We start from the raw sequence: 19374 nt of genomic DNA, 5'->3' as shown, positions 1-19374 counted from the left end.
ACAATTGACAGGTTAATCATCATTAAGATTAATATCACAAGCTCACAATGTGTCGCTTACCTTACTTATGTCACTCAGGAAAATCATATTTCCGTAATGAGACCTTTGCTCGTTTGCTGCTTACATTGTCTGAGCATCTGGCAATTATCTCTGGTTGTCAACCCCAATTCAAATACTTTAACCTCTGAGCAAAATGCCTTTAAATATTTGTATTATTTGCCCTTTAATCTCAGACATACACAAGTCTAAGGTTTAGATTACTTATACTTCAGACACTAAGCCATATTTAAAGAGAAGTGCAAGAACTGCTGAAACCCCTGGTCAAACACTAAAAGGCTGCAAATACAATAACACACAACATTTTAATGGGAATATAAAACAATGATTATTTACATATTTACACAGGAATTTATAACAAACACACAACATTTTAATGGGAATATAAAACAATGATTTACATATTTACACAGGAATTTACAAAATCTAAATTTACAAAATTGAAATAAAACTTTTTACCTGTTTGTGTACCTGGTATTGGGTACTTTCTTCAACTTCACTTTACTTGTGGATTTGACCACTTATACTGTACCCTCAATAGAAAACTTTACGTTGGCTCTGAACTTTATCTGCACTTTTTTCCCCCTCTACACAAAACCTTTGCCGAAAAAAGCCGATCCACAAGCTACCAACGCCTCGCAATGGGAGGCTTTGTGAGCTTGTAGCTCAGCTTTGTCCCCTTCAAAATAGGAAGGCTATGGTTGAAGTTTTTTTGTTTTTTAATGTTGAAAGTATCCCACAAAGATTTGGCAGTGAGATCTACAGTATTTAATCATCCCCATGGTTCTCCACTAAATTCCAAATACTTTTAACCAACTCAAGATTCAAGATTCAATCATTTATTTGCCATGTCAACAAGTTGATAGGAAGTTGTCTTGGTTCATACTCAACATATACAGACAACCATAGATACACAAACAAGAAGGACAGTGCAATACAAAAACAAAAACCAGCAGCATAGGAAATTACATCCAGTTTTTTTTTAAAGTGCTATATGCATATAAGTTCAGATGTCTAATGGCTACACTGGGTAAGTGCTATCCCTGAAGCGACATGTAGAGCTCTGGATACTTCTATATCTCCTGCCTGATGGGAGGAGATTGAAGAGGTGATGTGCAGGATGGGAGTTGTCTGCAATGATTTTATTTGCCTTCCTAATTATTCTGGTGGAATAGAGTGAGGAAAGTGTAGGGAGGCTGCATCCTGTGTTTTTTGATGCGCGACGTACTACTCTTTCCAGCTTTAATTTGTCTTGAGAGGTTGTGTGACCAAACCAGACAAGCATGGAGAAGGTGAGAACACTTTCAATAGTGGCCCTATAGAAGTGAGTCATGGCTGCTTGGCTGACTTTGAACTTCTTAAGCTGCCGCAGGAAATAGAGACGCTGGTGTGATTTGCTTATTATGAGACTGGTGTTAAGATCCCATGATAAGGATTCATGGATGGTGGTCCCTAGGAACCGGAAGGAGGAAACTCTTTCTACCTCTTCCCCATTGATGAAGAGGGGGGGGGGGAGGGGACACGATTTCTTTTTCCTAAAATCTATGAACATCTCTTTGGTTTTAGAGATGTTTAGAATCAAGTTGTAACTCTCACACCATCTCACCAGCTCCTCTACTGCTCTGCGGTAGTCGGTTTCAACCTCGTTGGTAATAAGACATATTAAAGATGTGTCATCAGCAAACTTATACATCATAACTGTACTAAAGTGAGATTGACAGAAATGAGTATATAAAGAGTACAGAAGTGGAGAAAGGACGCACCCCTGGGGGGCTCCAGTGTTTAGGAGCCTCGACAGCGAGACGAGATCACCTATTTTAATTAGATTTAAATTAAAATAGATTAAAATAGATTAAATTAGATTTAAATTAGATTTAAATTAAAATAGATTAAATTAGATTTAAATTAGATTTAAATTAAAATAGATTAAATTAGATTTAAATTAAAATAGATTAAATTAGATTTAAATTAAAATAGATTTAAATTAAAATAGATTTAAATTAAAATAGATTAAATTAGATTTAAATTAAAATAGATTAAATTAGATTTAAATTAAAATAGATTTAATTAGATTTAAATTAAAATAGATTTAATTAGATTTAAATTAAAATAGATTTAAATTAAAAATTATCTATATAATGAAACTATATAAACTATGCATATACCATGAAGTGCTATGACTACTAGCTCTGGTCCATAGCTCTAATGCATTTCATTTAGAGCTATGTTACTCTAAACTTCCCCGCTCGCATGAATGCAGACCAGCCTCTACTCTTTGGCGTAAATAAAAAGAACGTTTTTGCTACACATCAAAACAAAGGCGAGTTGTGTCATTAGAAAGCCTACTTTGGTAATTGGTTCTAGTTCTAGTGAACAGAAATAATAAATAAATAGACTTGGTAACCTAACTGTAGGGAGTGCAAACACATTAAAGAACCTGGGGGTTATCATCTATGAAAAGGCAACACAATGAGGAGAAAATAAAAATGAACCATGTAAATACAACAAATTGAGCAGAGCACTGCAGGGAGTCGAACCGCATTCCGGTAAACCAGAAGTACCACAACCAGTGCCTTGGATTTTGTTTTGTTTTACGAGGTCCATTCGTTGAAATGTAAATTTTGCATTTCAACGGTAAAGTAATTTCACAATTGACATTGTAGGCAATAATTAATAACGGTATGGCACCAGGCCAAAGCCATGTGGAGAGAGTATGTTTTGCACTCTGAGTGTGTGTGTGTGTGTGTGTGTGTGTGTGTGTGTATGTGTTCGTCAGTTTGTTAACAGCTAATCTCCAGCACCATTAACCCGGCCGATGCCAAATTTTGCACACACACTCCATAGATGCCAACGATGAACCTCTGTCCAAAATTTTCCAGAACGGCCTGTATAGCACCACACATTTTTGTATGCCCTCCGAGACTATGGACTATAGCCTTTAGCTTTTCCGTGATTTTCACCTTTTTTTTCAAATCCTCCGAAATCGTGAAAAACAACATACTATAGTATGCCCTCCGTGACCATGGACTTTAGCCTTTCACTTTTCCGCGATTTCACCTTTTTTCAAATCCTAAACAATGATGAAGAATCGCGCACTATAGCATGCCACTTAATGACCTTGACCAACATCAATGACCTTGAGCAGTATAAATGACCTTCAATAAGACTAGTAAATGACCTTGACCAGTATAAATGACCGTGACAAGTATAAATGACCATCACCAGTATAAATGACCGTGACCAGTATATGACTGACCAGTATAAATTACCTTCATGAGACTAGTAAATGACCTTGACCAGTATAAATGACCTTCATAAGACTAGTAAATGACCTTGACCAGTATAAATGACCTTCATGAGACTAGTAAATGATCTTCACCAGTATAAATGACCTTGACCAGTATCCGTGACCATGGACTATAGCCTTTCGCTTTTCCTTGATTTTCACCTTTTTTTTAAATCCTCAACAATGATGAAGAATCGTGCACTATAGCGCGCCGCTCAATGACCTGAGACCATGGACCAATGAATGAAATACAACACATTGAGCAGGGCACTGCAGGGAGTTGAACCCCGTTCCGGTAAACCAGAAGTCCGACACCAGTGCCTTAGTTTTTGTGTTGTTGTTCATTTACAGGTCCAGGTGTGCATACGCATGTGCGCCTGTGCGTGTGTAGGTGCATGTGTGCATGTGTGTGCTCGCTTCAATGACCACTGTTGGACCCCATGGGGATCAAGGACCTCAGGGAGCCACCCATAATTCACAACGGTCACAGCGAACTCTGTTGCATCACAACTGGTGGCCAACAGTCGTAACCAACACCGCCGCCGACCCACATAGAATACCATCGCACAGTGGTATCAGACCAACCACAATCAGCCAGCCCTCAAACCAAACCCTTCGACCTAGAATAACTCGAAACTGCAATAGGAAAGTTGAAACCCGGAAAAGCAGCAGGGATTGATGACACACTGGCAGAAATTATACAGCACCTGGAACCTAACGCAAAGACCTGGCTCGTGGGGATGCTGAACACATGCATGGCACAGAAAACCATCCCTTCTGTCTGGAGAAAGGCCAAAGTGGTTGCAATCCCCAAACCTGGCAAAGACCCATCATCCTCAAAGAGCTACGACCCATTTCCCTCCTCTGCATCACCTACAAGAGAGGCTGCTACTCCAACGCCTCATACCACTCATAAACACCAAGCTGACTAAAGACCAAGCTGGTTTCCGTCCCGTCCTGTGCTGGACAGAGCTCAACCTCACCCAACACATTGAGGATGGGTTTGAGGGAAAACAAATAATTGGATCAGCAACTGGAGGGCGAAGCAAGCACGCAAGCAGCTTGTGCCTGCCTGCGTGCCTGCCTGCCTTCCTGCCTTCCTCATGTGCAAGCTGCATAGTTGACTTTGTGTGTATCTTTCTTTTTCTGTCTGTCTTTCTTAGGACGAAGATCAAGGTAGACGCCGTTGGAAAGCTCAACACAAGCCGATGCCCCTAGAGATCCATCCCAAAGCTTCCCTCAGGGAGCCCAGCAAGCCAGCTAGCCAGCAAGCCTGCCCAGTCAGCCAACGCAGCCAGCCAGCTCCGCCAGTCAGCCAGGGTAGAAAGACAGGCTGACAAGCCAGAGCATATCAGCCCTTGCAGTCCGCCATTGCAGCCATACCAGCCTTGCTCAGTCAGCTCAGCCAGGCCTCTCTCGAGGCCTGGCTCTCTGTCTGCCTGGCCCGGTCTGCCCTGCCCTGCCTTGCAGCAACAGAACCAGCCTTGCTAGCAAGCCAGCCAGCTCAGAATACGAGCTCAGCAAGCCAGCGCAGCTGGCAAGCACGCAGTTAGTCTAAACCAGTTTCAGACAGGCAGGCCAAGGCAGACAGACAGGAAGACCGAGGCGCCTAGGCAGGCAGACAGGCCAGGAAGGCAACAAAGTGCAGGCAGGGGGACTATCCGGCCTAAGGCTGCGCTGCAAGGGTTGGAGCCTGGCCAGCTCCTGCTGGTCTGGGCTGAGTGGCTGTGGCTGCACAGTAAGGCTGCAGTAACCTAGTCTGGGCTTGTTGCTGCACTGGCTTGCTCAGCTCGCATTCTGAGCCTGCTGGCTTGCCAGAAAGGCTGGTTCTGTTGCTGCAAGGCAGGGCGGGGCAGACCGGGCCAGGCAGACAGAGAGCCAGGCCTCGAGAGAGGCCTGGCTGAGCTGACTGAGCAAGGCTGGTATGGCTGCAATGGCTGACTGCAAGGGCTGATGTGCTCTGGCTTGGCAGCCTGACTTTCTACACTGGCTGACTGGCGGAGCTGACTGGCTGCGTTCGCTGACTGGGCAGGCTTGCTGGCTAGCTGGGCTCCCTGAGGGAAGCTTTGGAATGGATCTCTAGGGGCATCGGCTTGTGTTGAGCCTTCCAACGGCGTCTACCTTGATCTCCGTCCTAAGAAAGAAAGACAGAAAAAGAAAGACACACACAAATCCAACTATGCAGCTTCCACCTGAGGAACTGAGACGCGAAAAAAGAATTGAGCGTCACTTGGGATGGTCACAAACTCTCCAACCATACCCACCCCATGTATCTTGGAGTTACACTGGACAGGACACTCTGGAGAACACAAAAGCCACGGTCAACACCCACAATAACATCCTGTGAAAGCGAGTTAACTCCAAGTGGGGCGCAGACCCACAAACAATCCGTGCAACTGCCATGGCCCTGTCTTTCTCTACAGCAGAGTATGCCTGCTCAAGCTGGAGACGATCACGTGACACCAAATTGGTCGACACAGCCCTAAATGACACCTGTGGCATCATCACGGGATGGGTCAAGAAAACACCTGTCCCGTCCGTGCCTTTATGCGCTAGCCGGCACCTCCCCCCGCACATCAGACGACTGTGTAACGCTCAAGATGAATGGAAAACACAGGAGATAGACAGTGAAGTCTGGAATGAAATGATAGAGAACACCTCACACACACAGTTTCCTTTCGTGGCTGTTTACATTCGAGGGTCGCCGGTCCTCTCAAACGGAACAGTTTAACGTCATGCCCAGGACGAAAAGATATAGAGAACACCATAATGACAAATGACAAGTAACAGCAGGAAGGCATGGGCCACAATCCACCGTCTTGGCAAAGACCACACCACCCATAATTCACAACGGTCACAGCAAATTCTGTTGCATCACAACTAGTGTAGGTATTGGATGGAGCCCGCACACCACAGGTATAAGAAAGACGTGATGCAGAGGAGGGAAATGGGTCGGTAGCTCTTCGGGGATAATGGGTCTTTGCCAGGTTTAGGGAATGCAACCACTTTGGCCTTTTTCCAGACAGAAGGGGTGGTTTTCTGTGCTGTGCATGTGTTCAGCATCCCCACAAGCCAGGGCCTTGAGTTAGGTCCCAGGTGCTGTATCATTTCTGCCAGTAGGTCATCAATCCCTGCTGCTTTTCCGGGTTTCAACTTTCCCATTGCAGTTTCAAGTTCTTCTAGGTCGAAGGGTTTGGTTTGAGTGATGGCTGATTATGGTTGGTCTGATACCACTGTGCGATGGTATTCTATGTGGGTCGGTGGCGGTGTTGGTTACAACTGTTGGCCACCAGTTGTGACCAAGACCGCCACCAACCCACAGGAGAATACCATCGCACAGTGGTATCAGACCAACCACAATCAGCCAGCCTTCAAACCAAACCCTTCGACCTAGAAGAACGTGAAACTGCAATGGGAAAGTTGAAACCCGGAAAAGCAGCAGGGATTGATGACCTACTAGCAGAAATGATACAGCACCTGGGACCTAACGGAAAGACCTGGCTTGTGGGGATGCTGAACACATGCATAGCACAGAAAACCATCCCTTCTGTCTGGAAAAAGGCCAAAGTGGTTGCAATCCCTAAACCTGGCAAAGACCCATTATCCACAAAGAGCTACCGACCCATTTCCCTCCTCTGCATCACCTACAAGCCTATCCCGTCACACCAAATTGGTCGACACAGCCCTAAATGACACCTGTGGCATCATCATAGGATGCATCGAGACAACACCTGACCCTGTCCCAACACCTGTTTACATTCGAGGGTCGCCGGTCCTCTCGAACGGAACAGTTTAACGTCATGCCCAGGACGAAAAGATATAGAGAACACCAACATGACAAATAACAGCAGGAAGGCATGGGCCACAATCCACCGTCTTGGCAAAGACCACACCACCCATAATTCACAACGGTCACAGCAAACTCTATTGCATCACAACTGGTGTAGTTATTGGATGGAGCCCGCACACCACCAAAAAAAAGAAAAACAACATACTATAGTATGCCCTCCGTGACCATGGACTTTAGCCTTTCGCTTTTCTGCAATTTAACCTTTTTCAAATCCTCAACAATGATGAAGAATCGCGCACTATAGCGTGCCACTTAATGACCTTGACCAATATCAATGACCTTGAGCAGTATAAATTACCTTCAATAAGACTAGTAAATGACCTTGACCAGTATAAATGACCTTGACAAGTACAAATGACCTTGACCAGTATAAATGACCTTCACCAGTAGAAATGACCGTGACCAGTATATGACTGTGACCAGTATAAATTACCTTCATGAGACTAGTAATTGACCTTGACCAGTATAAATGACCTTTAGAAGACTAGTAAATGATCTTCACCAGTATAAATGACCTTTAGAAGACTAGTAAATGATCTTCACCAGTATAAATGACCTTGACCAGTATGCGGTCCGTGACCATGGACTATAGCCTTTTGCTTTTCCTTGATTTTCACCTTTAAAAAATCCTCAACAATGATGAAGAATCGCACACTATAGCGCGCCGCTCAATGACCTGAGACCATGGACCAATGAATGAAATACAACACATTGAGCAGGGCACTGCAGGGAGTTGAACCCCGTTCCGGTAAACCAGAAGTCCGACACCAGTGCCTTAGTTTTTGTGTTGTTGTTCATTTAAAGGTCCAGGTGTGCATACGCATGTGCCCCTGTGTGTGTAGGTGCATGTGTGCATGTGTGTGCACGCTTCAATGACCACTGTTGGACCCAATGGCGATCAAGGACCTCAGGGAGCCACCCATAATTCACAACGGTCACAGCGAACTCTGTTGCATCACAACTGGTGGCCAACAGTCGTAACCAACACCGCCACGACCCACAGGAGAATACCATCGCACAGTGGTATCAGACCAACCACAATCAGCCAGCCCTCAAACCAAACCCTTCGACCTAGAAGAACTCAAAACTGCAATGGGAAAGTTGAAACCCGGAAAAGCAGCAGGGATTGATGACATACTGGCAGAAATTATACAGCACCTGGAACCTAACGCAAAGACCTGGCTCGTGGGGATGCTGAACACATGCATGGCACAGAAAACCATCCCTTCTGTCTGGAGAAAAGCCAAAGTGGTTGCAATCCCCAAACCTGGCAAAGACCCATCATCCTCAAAGAGCTACCGACCCATTTCCCTCCTCTGCATCACCTACAAGAGAGGCTGCTACTCCAACGCCTCATACCACTCATAGACACCAAGCTGACTAAAGACCAAGCTGGTTTCCGTCCCGTCCTGTGCTGGACAGAGCTCAACCTCACCCAACACATTGAGGATGGGTTTGAGGGAAAACAAATAACTGGAGCAGCAACTGGAGGGCGAAGCAAGCACGCAGGCAGCTTGTGCCTGCCTGCGTGCCTGCCTGCCTTCCTCATGTGGAAGCTGCATAGTTGAGTTTGTGTGTGTGTTTCTTTTTCTGTCTTTCTTTCTTAGGACGAAGATCAAGGTAGACGCCGTTGGAAGGCTCAACACAAGCCGATGCCCCTAGAGATCCATCCCAAAGCTTCCCTCAGGGAGTCCAGCAAGCCAGCTAGCCAGCAAGCGCGCCCAGTCAGCCAACGCAGCCAGCCAGCTCCGCCAGTCAGCCAGTGTAGAAAGTCAGGCTGCCAAGCCAGCGCAAATCAGCCCTTGCAGTCAACCATTGTAGCCATACCAGCCTTGCTCAGTCAGCTCAGCCAGGCCTCTCTCGAGGCCTGGCTCTCTGTCTGCCTGGCCCGGTCTGCCCCGCCCTGCCTTGCAGCAACAGAACCAGCCTTGCTGGCAAGCCAGCCAGCTCAGAATACGAGCTCAGCAAGCCAGCGCAGCTGGCAAGCACGCAGTTAGTCTAAACCAGTTTCAGACTGGCAGGCCAAGGCAGACAGACAGGAAGACCGAGGCGCCTAGGCAGGCAGACAGGCCAGGAAGGCAACAAAGTGCAGGCAGGGGGACTGTCCGGCCTAAGGCTGCGCTGCAAGGGTTGGAGCCTGGCCAGCTCCTGCTGGTCTAGACTGAGTGGCTGTGGCTGCACAGTAAGGCTGCGGTAACCTAGTCTGGGCTTGCTGCTGCACTGGCTTGCTCAGCTCGCATTCTGAGCTGGCTGGCTTTCCAGAAAGGCTGGTTCTGTTGCTGCAAGGCAGGGCAGGGCAGACCGGGCCAGGCAGACAGAGAGCCAGGCCTCAAGAGAGGCCTGGCTGAGCTGACTGAGCAAGGCTGGTATGGCTGCAATGGCTGACTGCAAGGGCTGATATGCTCTGGCTTGGCAGCCTGACTTTCTACACTGGCTGACTGGCGGAGCTGACTGGCTGCGTTGGCTGACTGGGCTAGCTGGCTTGCTGTGCTCCCTGAGGGAAGCTTTGGGATGGATCTCTAGGGGCATCGGCTAGTGTTGAGCCTTCCTATGGCGTCTACCTTGATCTCCGTCCTAAGAAAGAAAGACAGAAAAAGAAAGACACACAAACCCAACTATGCAGCTTCCACCTGAGGAACCTAGACGCGAGAAAATAACTGAGCGTCACTTGGGATGGTCACAAACTCTCCAACCATACCCACCCCATGTATCTTGGAGTTACACTGGACAGGACACTCTTCTTCAAAAAAACACCTGGAGAACACAAAAGCCACGGTCAACACCCACAATAACATCCTGTGAAAACTAGTGAACTCCCAAGTGGGGCGCAGACCCACAAACAATCCGTGCAACTGCCATGGCCCTGTCTTTCTCTACAGCAGAGTATGCCTGCTCAAGCTGGAGCCGATCACGTCACACCAAATTGGTCGACACAGCCCTAAATGACACCTGTCGCATCATCACGGGATGGGTCAAGACAACACCTGTCCCGTCCGTGCCTTTATGCGCTAGCCGGCACCTCCCCCCGCACATCAGACGACTGTGTAACGCTCAAGATGAATGGAAAACACAGGAGATAGACAGTGAAGTCTGGAATGAAATGATAGAGAACACCTCACACACACAGTTTCCTTTCGTGGCCGTTTACATTCGAGGGTCGCCGGTCCTCTCGAACGGAACAGTTTAACGTCATGCCCAGGACGAAAAGATATAGAGAACACCATAATGACAAATAACAGCAGGAAGGCATGGGCCACAATCCACCGTCTTGGCAAAGACCACACCACCCATAATTCACAACGGTCACAGCAAACTCTGTTGCATCACAACTGGTGTAGGTATTGGATGGAGCCCGCACACCACAGGTATAAGAAAGACGTGATGCAGAGGAGGGAAATGGGTCGGTAGCTCTTCGGGGATAATGGGTCTTTGCCAGGTTTAGGGATTGCAACTACTCCAGCCTTTTTCCAAACAGAAGGGATGGTTTTCTGTGCTATGCATGTGTTCAGCATCCCCACAAGCCAGGTCCTTGCGATAGGTCCCAGGTGCTGTATCATTTCTGCCAGTATGCCATCAATCCCTGCTGCTTTTCCGGGTTTCAACTTTCCCATTGCAGTTTCACGTTCTTCTAAGTCGAAGGGTTTGGTTTGAGGGCTGGCTGATTGTGGTTGGTCTGATACCACTGTGCGATGGTATTCTATGTGGGTCGGTGGCGGTGTTGGTTACAACTGTTGGCCACCAGTTGTGACCAAGACCGCCACCGACCCACAGGAGAATACCATCGCACAGTGGTATCAGACCAACCACAATCAGCCAGCCCTCAAACCAAACCCTTCGACCTAGAAGAACTTGAAACTGCAATGGGAAAGTTGAAACCCGGAAAAGCAGCAGGGATTGATGACCTACTGGCAGAAATGTTACAGCACCTGGGACCCAACGCAAAGACCTGGCTTGTGGGGATGCTGAACACATGCATAGCACAGAAAACCATCCCTTCTGTCTGGGAAAAGGCCAAAGTGGTTGCAATCCCTAAACCTGGCAAAGACCCATTATCCACAAAGAGCTACCGACCCATTTCCCTCTGCATCACCTACAAGGCTATATGAGAAGCTGCTACTCCAACGCCTTGTTGCCACTCATAGATACCAAGCTGACTAAAGACCAAGCTGGTTTCCGTCCCAGCCGCTCCTGTGCTGGACAGAGCTCAACCTCACCCAACACATTGAGGATGGGTTTGAGGGGAAACAAATAACTGGAGCAGCATTCAGAGATCTCTCTGCTGCCTACGACACTGTCCAACACCGCACAATGGTCAGGAAAAGCCTCCTCAACAACAGGCGCTTCTATGTCCAGTTAAATGACCAGAGGAGTAAATGGAAAGCCCAAAAGAACGGCCTCCAACAAGGTAGCGTGCTCGCCCCCCTCCTTTTCAATATCTACACAAACGACCAGCCACTACCCAATGCCTAATGCCAGCGTTTCATCTACGCCGACAACCTCTGCATTACGACCCAACAAGCAGACTTCCAGAAGATTGAGTCTGTCCTTGAAAGTGCCCTCCAAGAAATGTCAAGCTACTACAATACAACCACCTGAAACCCAACCTATAGAGAACACCTCACACACACATAATTTCCTTTCGTGGCCGTTTACATTCGAGGGTCGCTGGTCCTCTCGAACGGAACAGTTTAACGTCATGCCCAGGACGAAAAGATATAGAGAACACCAACATGTCAAATAACAGCAGGAAGGCATGGGCCACAATCCACCGTCTTGGCAAAAACCACACCACCCATAATTCACAACGGTCACAGCAAACTCTGTTGCATCACAACTGGTGTAGGTATTGGATGGAGCCCGCACACCACAGGTATAAGAAATATGTTCTTTGTTGAAATACTGACAGCGTTTCGATCCATTTGATCTTCATCAGGTCATGTGTACACAAAACATACACTTTTATACTAAGGGAGTGCCCCCATTAAACAATCAAAATACCACATTTTGGTGCCCCTCCCATCACTGCAGGTGTGACACGTCAACCCTGAGTGAGTAGGTGGGGACCCAGACATATTGATGTAAATATAGTCTGTTCAGAAATTGTAGTGCCTCTCATAGAGCTTGTAGGTGATGCAGAGGAGGGAAATGGGTCGGTAGCTCTTCGGGGATAATGGGTCTTTGCCAGGTTTAGGGATTGCAACTACTCCAGCCTTTTTCCAAACAGAAGGGATGGTTTTCTGTGCTATGCATGTGTTCAGCATCCCCACAAGCCAGGTCCTTGCGATAGGTCCCAGGTGCTGTATCATTTCTGCCAGTATGCCATCAATCCCTGCTGCTTTTCCGGGTTTCAACTTTCCCATTGCAGTTTCACGTTCTTCTAAGTCGAAGGGTTTGGTTTGAGGGCTGGCTGATTGTGGTTGGTCTGATACCACTGTGCGATGGTATTCTATGTGGGTCGGTGGCGGTGTTGGTTACAACTGTTGGCACCAGTTGTGACCAAGACCGCCACCGACCCACAGGAGAATACCATCGCACAGTGGTATCAGACCAACCACAATCAGCCAGCCCTCAAACCAAACCCTTCGACCTAGAAGAACTTGAAACTGCAATGGGAAAGTTGAAACCCGGAAAAGCAGCAGGGATTGATGACCTACTGGCAGAAATGTTACAGCACCTGGGACCCAACGCAAAGACCTGGCTTGTGGGGATGCTGAACACATGCATAGCACAGAAAACCATCCCTTCTGTCTGGGAAAAGGCCAAAGTGGTTGCAATCCCTAAACCTGGCAAAGACCCATTATCCACAAAGAGCTACCGACCCATTTCCCTCTGCATCACCTACAAGGCTATATGAGAAGCTGCTACTCCAACGCCTTGTTGCCACTCATAGATACCAAGCTGACTAAAGACCAAGCTGGTTTCCGTCCCAGCCGCTCCTGTGCTGGACAGAGCTCAACCTCACCCAACACATTGAGGATGGGTTTGAGGGGAAACAAATAACTGGAGCAGCATTCAGAGATCTCTCTGCTGCCTACGACACTGTCCAACACCGCACAATGGTCAGGAAAAGCCTCCTCAACAACAGGCGCTTCTATGTCCAGTTAAATGACCAGAGGAGTAAATGGAAAGCCCAAAAGAACGGCCTCCAACAAGGTAGCGTGCTCGCCCCCCTCCTTTTCAATATCTACACAAACGACCAGCCACTACCCAATGCCTAATGCCAGCGTTTCATCTACGCCGACAACCTCTGCATTACGACCCAACAAGCAGACTTCCAGAAGATTGAGTCTGTCCTTGAAAGTGCCCTCCAAGAAATGTCAAGCTACTACAATACAACCACCTGAAACCCAACCTATAGAGAACACCTCACACACACATAATTTCCTTTCGTGGCCGTTTACATTCGAGGGTCGCTGGTCCTCTCGAACGGAACAGTTTAACGTCATGCCCAGGACGAAAAGATATAGAGAACACCAACATGTCAAATAACAGCAGGAAGGCATGGGCCACAATCCACCGTCTTGGCAAAAACCACACCACCCATAATTCACAACGGTCACAGCAAACTCTGTTGCATCACAACTGGTGTAGGTATTGGATGGAGCCCGCACACCACAGGTATAAGAAAGACGTTCTTTGTTGAAATACTGACAGCGTTTCGATCCATTTGATCTTCATCAGGTCATGTGTACACAAAACATACACTTTTATACTAAGGGAGTGCCCCCATTAAACAATCAAAATACCACATTTTGGTGCCCCTCCCATCACTGCAGGTGTGACACGTCAACCCTGAGTGAGTAGGTGGGGACCCAGACATATTGATGTAAATATAGTCTGTTCAGAAATTGTAGTGCCTCTCATAGAGCTTGTAGGTGATGCAGAGGAGGGAAATGGGTCGGTAGCTCTTCGGGGATAATGGGTCTTTGCCAGGTTTAGGGATTGCAACTACTCCAGCCTTTTTCCAAACAGAAGGGATGGTTTTCTGTGCTATGCATGTGTTCAGCATCCCCACAAGCCAGGTCCTTGCGATAGGTCCCAGGTGCTGTATCATTTCTGCCAGTATGCCATCAATCCCTGCTGCTTTTCCGGGTTTCAACTTTCCCATTGCAGTTTCACGTTCTTCTAAGTCGAAGGGTTTGGTTTGAGGGCTGGCTGATTGTGGTTGGTCTGATACCACTGTGCGATGGTATTCTATGTGGGTCGGTGGCGGTGTTGGTTACAACTGTTGGCCACCAGTTGTGACCAAGACCGCCACCGACCCACAGGAGAATACCATCGCACAGTGGTATCAGACCAACCACAATCAGCCAGCCCTCAAACCAAACCCTTCGACCTAGAAGAACTTGAAACTGCAATGGGAAAGTTGAAACCCGGAAAAGCAGCAGGGATTGATGACCTACTGGCAGAAATGTTACAGCACCTGGGACCCAACGCAAAGACCTGGCTTGTGGGGATGCTGAACACATGCATAGCACAGAAAACCATCCCTTCTGTCTGGGAAAAGGCCAACGTGGTTGCAATCCCTAAACCTGGCATAGACCCATTATCCACAAAGAGCTACCGACCCATTTCCCTCTGCATCACCTACAAGGCTATATGAGAAGCTGCTACTCCAACGCCTTGTTGCCACTCATAGATACCAAGCTGACTAAAGACCAAGCTGGTTTCCGTCCCAGCCGCTCCTGTGCTGGACAGAGCTCAACCTCACCCAACACATTGAGGATGGGTTTGAGGGGAAACAAATAACTGGAGCAGCATTCAGAGATCTCTCTGCTGCCTACGACACTGTCCAACACCGCACAATGGTCAGGAAAAGCCTCCTCAACAACAGGCGCTTCTATGTTCAGTTAAATGACCAGAGGAGTAAATGGAAAGCCGAAAAGAACGGCCTCCCACAAGGTAGCGCGCTCGCCCCCCTCCTTTTCAATATCTAAACAAACGACCAGCCACTTGAAACCCAACCCATCAAAAACCCAACTATGCAGCTTCCACCTGAGGAACCGAGACGCAAAAAAAGAACTGAGCATCACAAACTCTCAAACCATACCCACCCCATGTAACTTGGAGTTACACTGGACAGTTTAACGTCATGCCCAGGACGAAAAGTTATAGAGAACACCAACATGACAAACCCTACACTTAAACCCTCTATATTTAATAAAAAACAATTCTGGACAGGAATCCTGTATTGCAGGGGTGCCCAAAAGGTACATCGTGATCTACCAGTAATCACAAAGGCTGTGCAGGTAGACCATATGGCATGCCCCTGTATATAATCTATCACTTGAATTAAGGTGACTTGACACCAGCTCAAATGTTGCACACAAACATCAGTAGCAAAAGTACAAAGTTATTGTGACAGTAATAATTGCTATAGTGTGTGTTCAGTAACAGGAATATTCCTGTCTCTCCAGCTCTTTAATAAATAGAAAAGGGTTTAATCAGGAGTTGTAGTAGCCACAGGATAATCAAAGCGGTGGATATTGCTCTTGTCTTCATGTCTTTATGTATGTAAATTGTCTTGTTGTTTGTGTTATGTCAAATGCGTGTATACGTGTTCTGCATATACTTGGCTGCTGTGTTGCAAGATAATGGGAGTTACTGATACTATGGGACTGAATGGGAGTGAAAGGGAGGTACTGTTACTATGGGACTGATACTATGGGAGTGCATGGGAGTGGATGGGAGTGAATTGTTACTATGGGACTGATACTATGGGAGTGAATGGGACTGAATGGGATGTACTGTTACTATGTGACTGAATGGGAGTGAATAAAAGTGAATGGGAGTGAATGGGACTGAGTGGGAGTGAATGGGAGGTACTGTGACTATGGGACTGTGTTTAACAAAAAGCTGGAGAGACCGGGAGACCTCTGTTACTGAACAAACACTATAGCAATGATTACTGTCACAATATAGAGCTATTTAACACTGTTACTGAACACACACTATAGCAATGATTACTGTCACAATATCTATTTAACACTGTTACTGAACACACACTATAGCAATGATTTCTGTCACACTATAGAGCTATTTAACACTGTTACTGAACACACACTCTATAGCAATGATTACTGTCACAATACAGAGCAATTTAATTTAGGTAACCAAATTGAACCCAATAGTAGATCTTTACACTCTCAATAGTTAAATTGTTGTTAAGCATCTGCTTAATTTCCAAAAAACTACACAATTAGAGAATGTAGAAGATTGCTACTTTTGATCCTTTAATTATATAATGCTGATTGTAGCATAGTGGTTAGTGACTGAGCTTTGTTAACATGAGTGCCCGGGATCGTTTCCCACCAATTTCAAAGAATGTTTGTTGCTTCGCGCCAATTTTCACAGAATGTGTGTCCTTTACCTACCAAACAATACTCTTCTCACCTCTAGTCGATTATTTATTCAGCGTTTGAACCACGGACCAACATTTGACGCCATCTAGTCTCTCAGACCCATTTGAGCCACTGACCACCATTGTGAGAGTCTATTAATGTGAAATGGTGGTCCGTGGCTCAAACATGTTATCACTTTTTAAGTTACTTGTTGTGTTTAGAATCTGTGACCAGTGCCAGCCGAATATGCCTCAACTCGATTTTTACAGATTACAGTAAATTATTAAAGTACAGAATGTAAGCTTTCATATGATGTATCATTCAATGAAATTGGACAATAATTGAAGGAGATATGACCATCTAAAACTTGTTGAAACAGAAACCCCCCCAAAGCAGAGAATAAGCCATGCAAAGAATCCTGAAATTTTAGCACCACTTGAATGGGTGTGACAATAGATACTTGTCCACAACCCTAATTTCTTGCATAATCACTCCCCCACCCACTAACCACTCCCCCACTAGGTTAAAGTAAAAGTAAGTTAAAGTAAAGAAATATAGGACTGAAGTTGTTTAGTGTATATTTTGTAATAATACAATCTAAAAAGTAACTAGTAGGCTAACAGAGTTTTCAATGGATATAGGCTATGTAGTTTTAGACCAATGCTTTAACATGTGTGCAATGAAACAAAGGGCAGAAGAATGAGATCTAACACCTTAGGTGCCCCAATAAACCCTTTTGAAAGTACAACAATTCAATTTAACTTATACACTACCTGGTTGTAAATAGCTGCAGTACAGAATTTTATGCAGGTCTACTTTAAGCAATCAAAGTCAGACAATTGACCCAGTATTTTGCTATTTAAAAAAAACAGATACAGCAAACAGCAAGTCATAATGATCATTAGTCAATTGATACCGTTTCGTAGAGACGGCCTACACGACGCGTGATCTTGGCGCTGGGTGCGCGAGGGGAAAAATAAAGCGATTTCCCGACATTTCCTTTTCAATTGATACCGTTTCATAGAGACGGCCTACACAAACGTTCTATATACCAAATGAAAGCCTGCATTTCATAGTTTACATAGTATATAACCTTTTTTTAAATGAGCAAGAAATGAGCGACACAGACGGCTAGCTAACTAGGCTAGCTAGCTTCTAGCCTGTTGTTTGTTGGTGAAAGACTCCAAGTTGGGAAGTGTATTTCAGCGAGTAGCTATACATGGTTTTGTTTATTTACTCCAAGCTGGGAAGTGTATTTCAGCGAGTAGCAGCGAGGGTTATACTTTACAGAAAATAAACAAAACCACGTATAGCTACTCGCTGAAATACACTTCCCAGCTTGGAGTCTTTCACCAACAAACAACAGGCTAGAAGCTAGCTAGCCTAGTTAGCTAGCCGTCTGTGTCGTGTGTTAAAGAGCAAAGAGCCAAGATCATACGTTCTTTTAATCATAACTCGCTCATTTCTAATGTGAGTCTATAAATGTAACATGGTGGTCCGTGGCTCAAATACTTAATGAATAATGGACCTCGACTAGATGGAAAAACAATTGTGTTTGTTTTGGTAAGAAGGAAAAACACTCGGTCATCGACGGGCCCGTTGTTTATAAACCTTCAACGGTTTCGTACAAACATCATATATAAACATCATAACAAGTAACTTCAAGTGATAGACGTTTGAACACACAAACAACAACAGCGTTAAGTATTAAATAACATTTAATCACTTACTTGCTCTGAAGACGGACCCGCGATGGTGACGTGGCACGTTCCAAACAAACACTGACCAAACCTACCTCCACGCGTCTCTTCCGTATTTGAGGGCGGCGGCACTTCCTTCCGGTGTGAGGCCACGCCCGCGAGATTTAACCGCGAATCTATTGTAGTCATAATATGACTACGTAGGAGGACTACAACTCTACGTTACATCCGGGTCCCATGGTCCCATCCGCTTCTAATGCAAAATAGCTACATATGAACGCGTGAATCTTTTTTTTTTTTTACAATAACGTTATTTGTCAGAAAGGAAGCCATTGAGGGTTAAAATGGGTCTTAATGCTTCCAACTCATATAACTGTCACCAACAACACTTTTAATGATATTACATGAAGCAGACAGCCCTGTGATGAAACCTTTAGCATTACACTGTGGTTAATACGTTTTTTTTCACAATGGAATGTTATTGTAGCCTACTCTTAATATATCATGGTGTAGCACAGCACAGTAGATTCATATTTCAATCGATCTGGGATGTTAAAATTGTGCAAAACTCTGTTCAATAAATGGCCTCTTCTGCTACATTAAACATTACTAAACATTAAACGTTACTTATACCTGTTATTGAGACTCCTATAGAGCATGTTGACATGGATAGCTTGGTTAGTAGTATCTCTGTTAGTTAATGCAGTTTGATTGATTAAATGAATAGCCTATTTTATTAGACAAAAATGTAGAACAGTAGTGTCCTAGAGTGGAAAATGCCATTTGGGCGCGTTCGGAAATAGCGCACTGAGCGCACTGTGCAATGCAAACTAATAGGCGAGTGCGCTCCCGGTGCGCATTTCCGAACGCACATGACAGAATTATATTTTGAGTTTCATTTTGATTATGCATGCTGTGTTTCATTTCTGTGTTGTTTGATGAGTGCCGTGCGCTATGATAGCGATGGACAATGAACATTATGCCACACGTGACGCAGTTTTTATTATTCTTTTTTCTGGAAAGTTCAAAGGTCGCGCTAAGGACAGACGTGCCCTTTCTGAAACCAGTCCCTTGACTTGATCAGTGCTCTCGGGAGGTTCCCTCGTCAGAAAGTGCCCCTCCAGCTGAATCAAGTTCCCT

Source organism: Protomyctophum parallelum (assembly GCF_964188405.1).
Source record: "Protomyctophum parallelum genome assembly, chromosome: 4".
NCBI classification, from domain to species: Eukaryota; Metazoa; Chordata; class Actinopteri; order Myctophiformes; family Myctophidae; genus Protomyctophum; species Protomyctophum parallelum.
Note: the sequence above shows the minus strand (reverse complement) of the source record.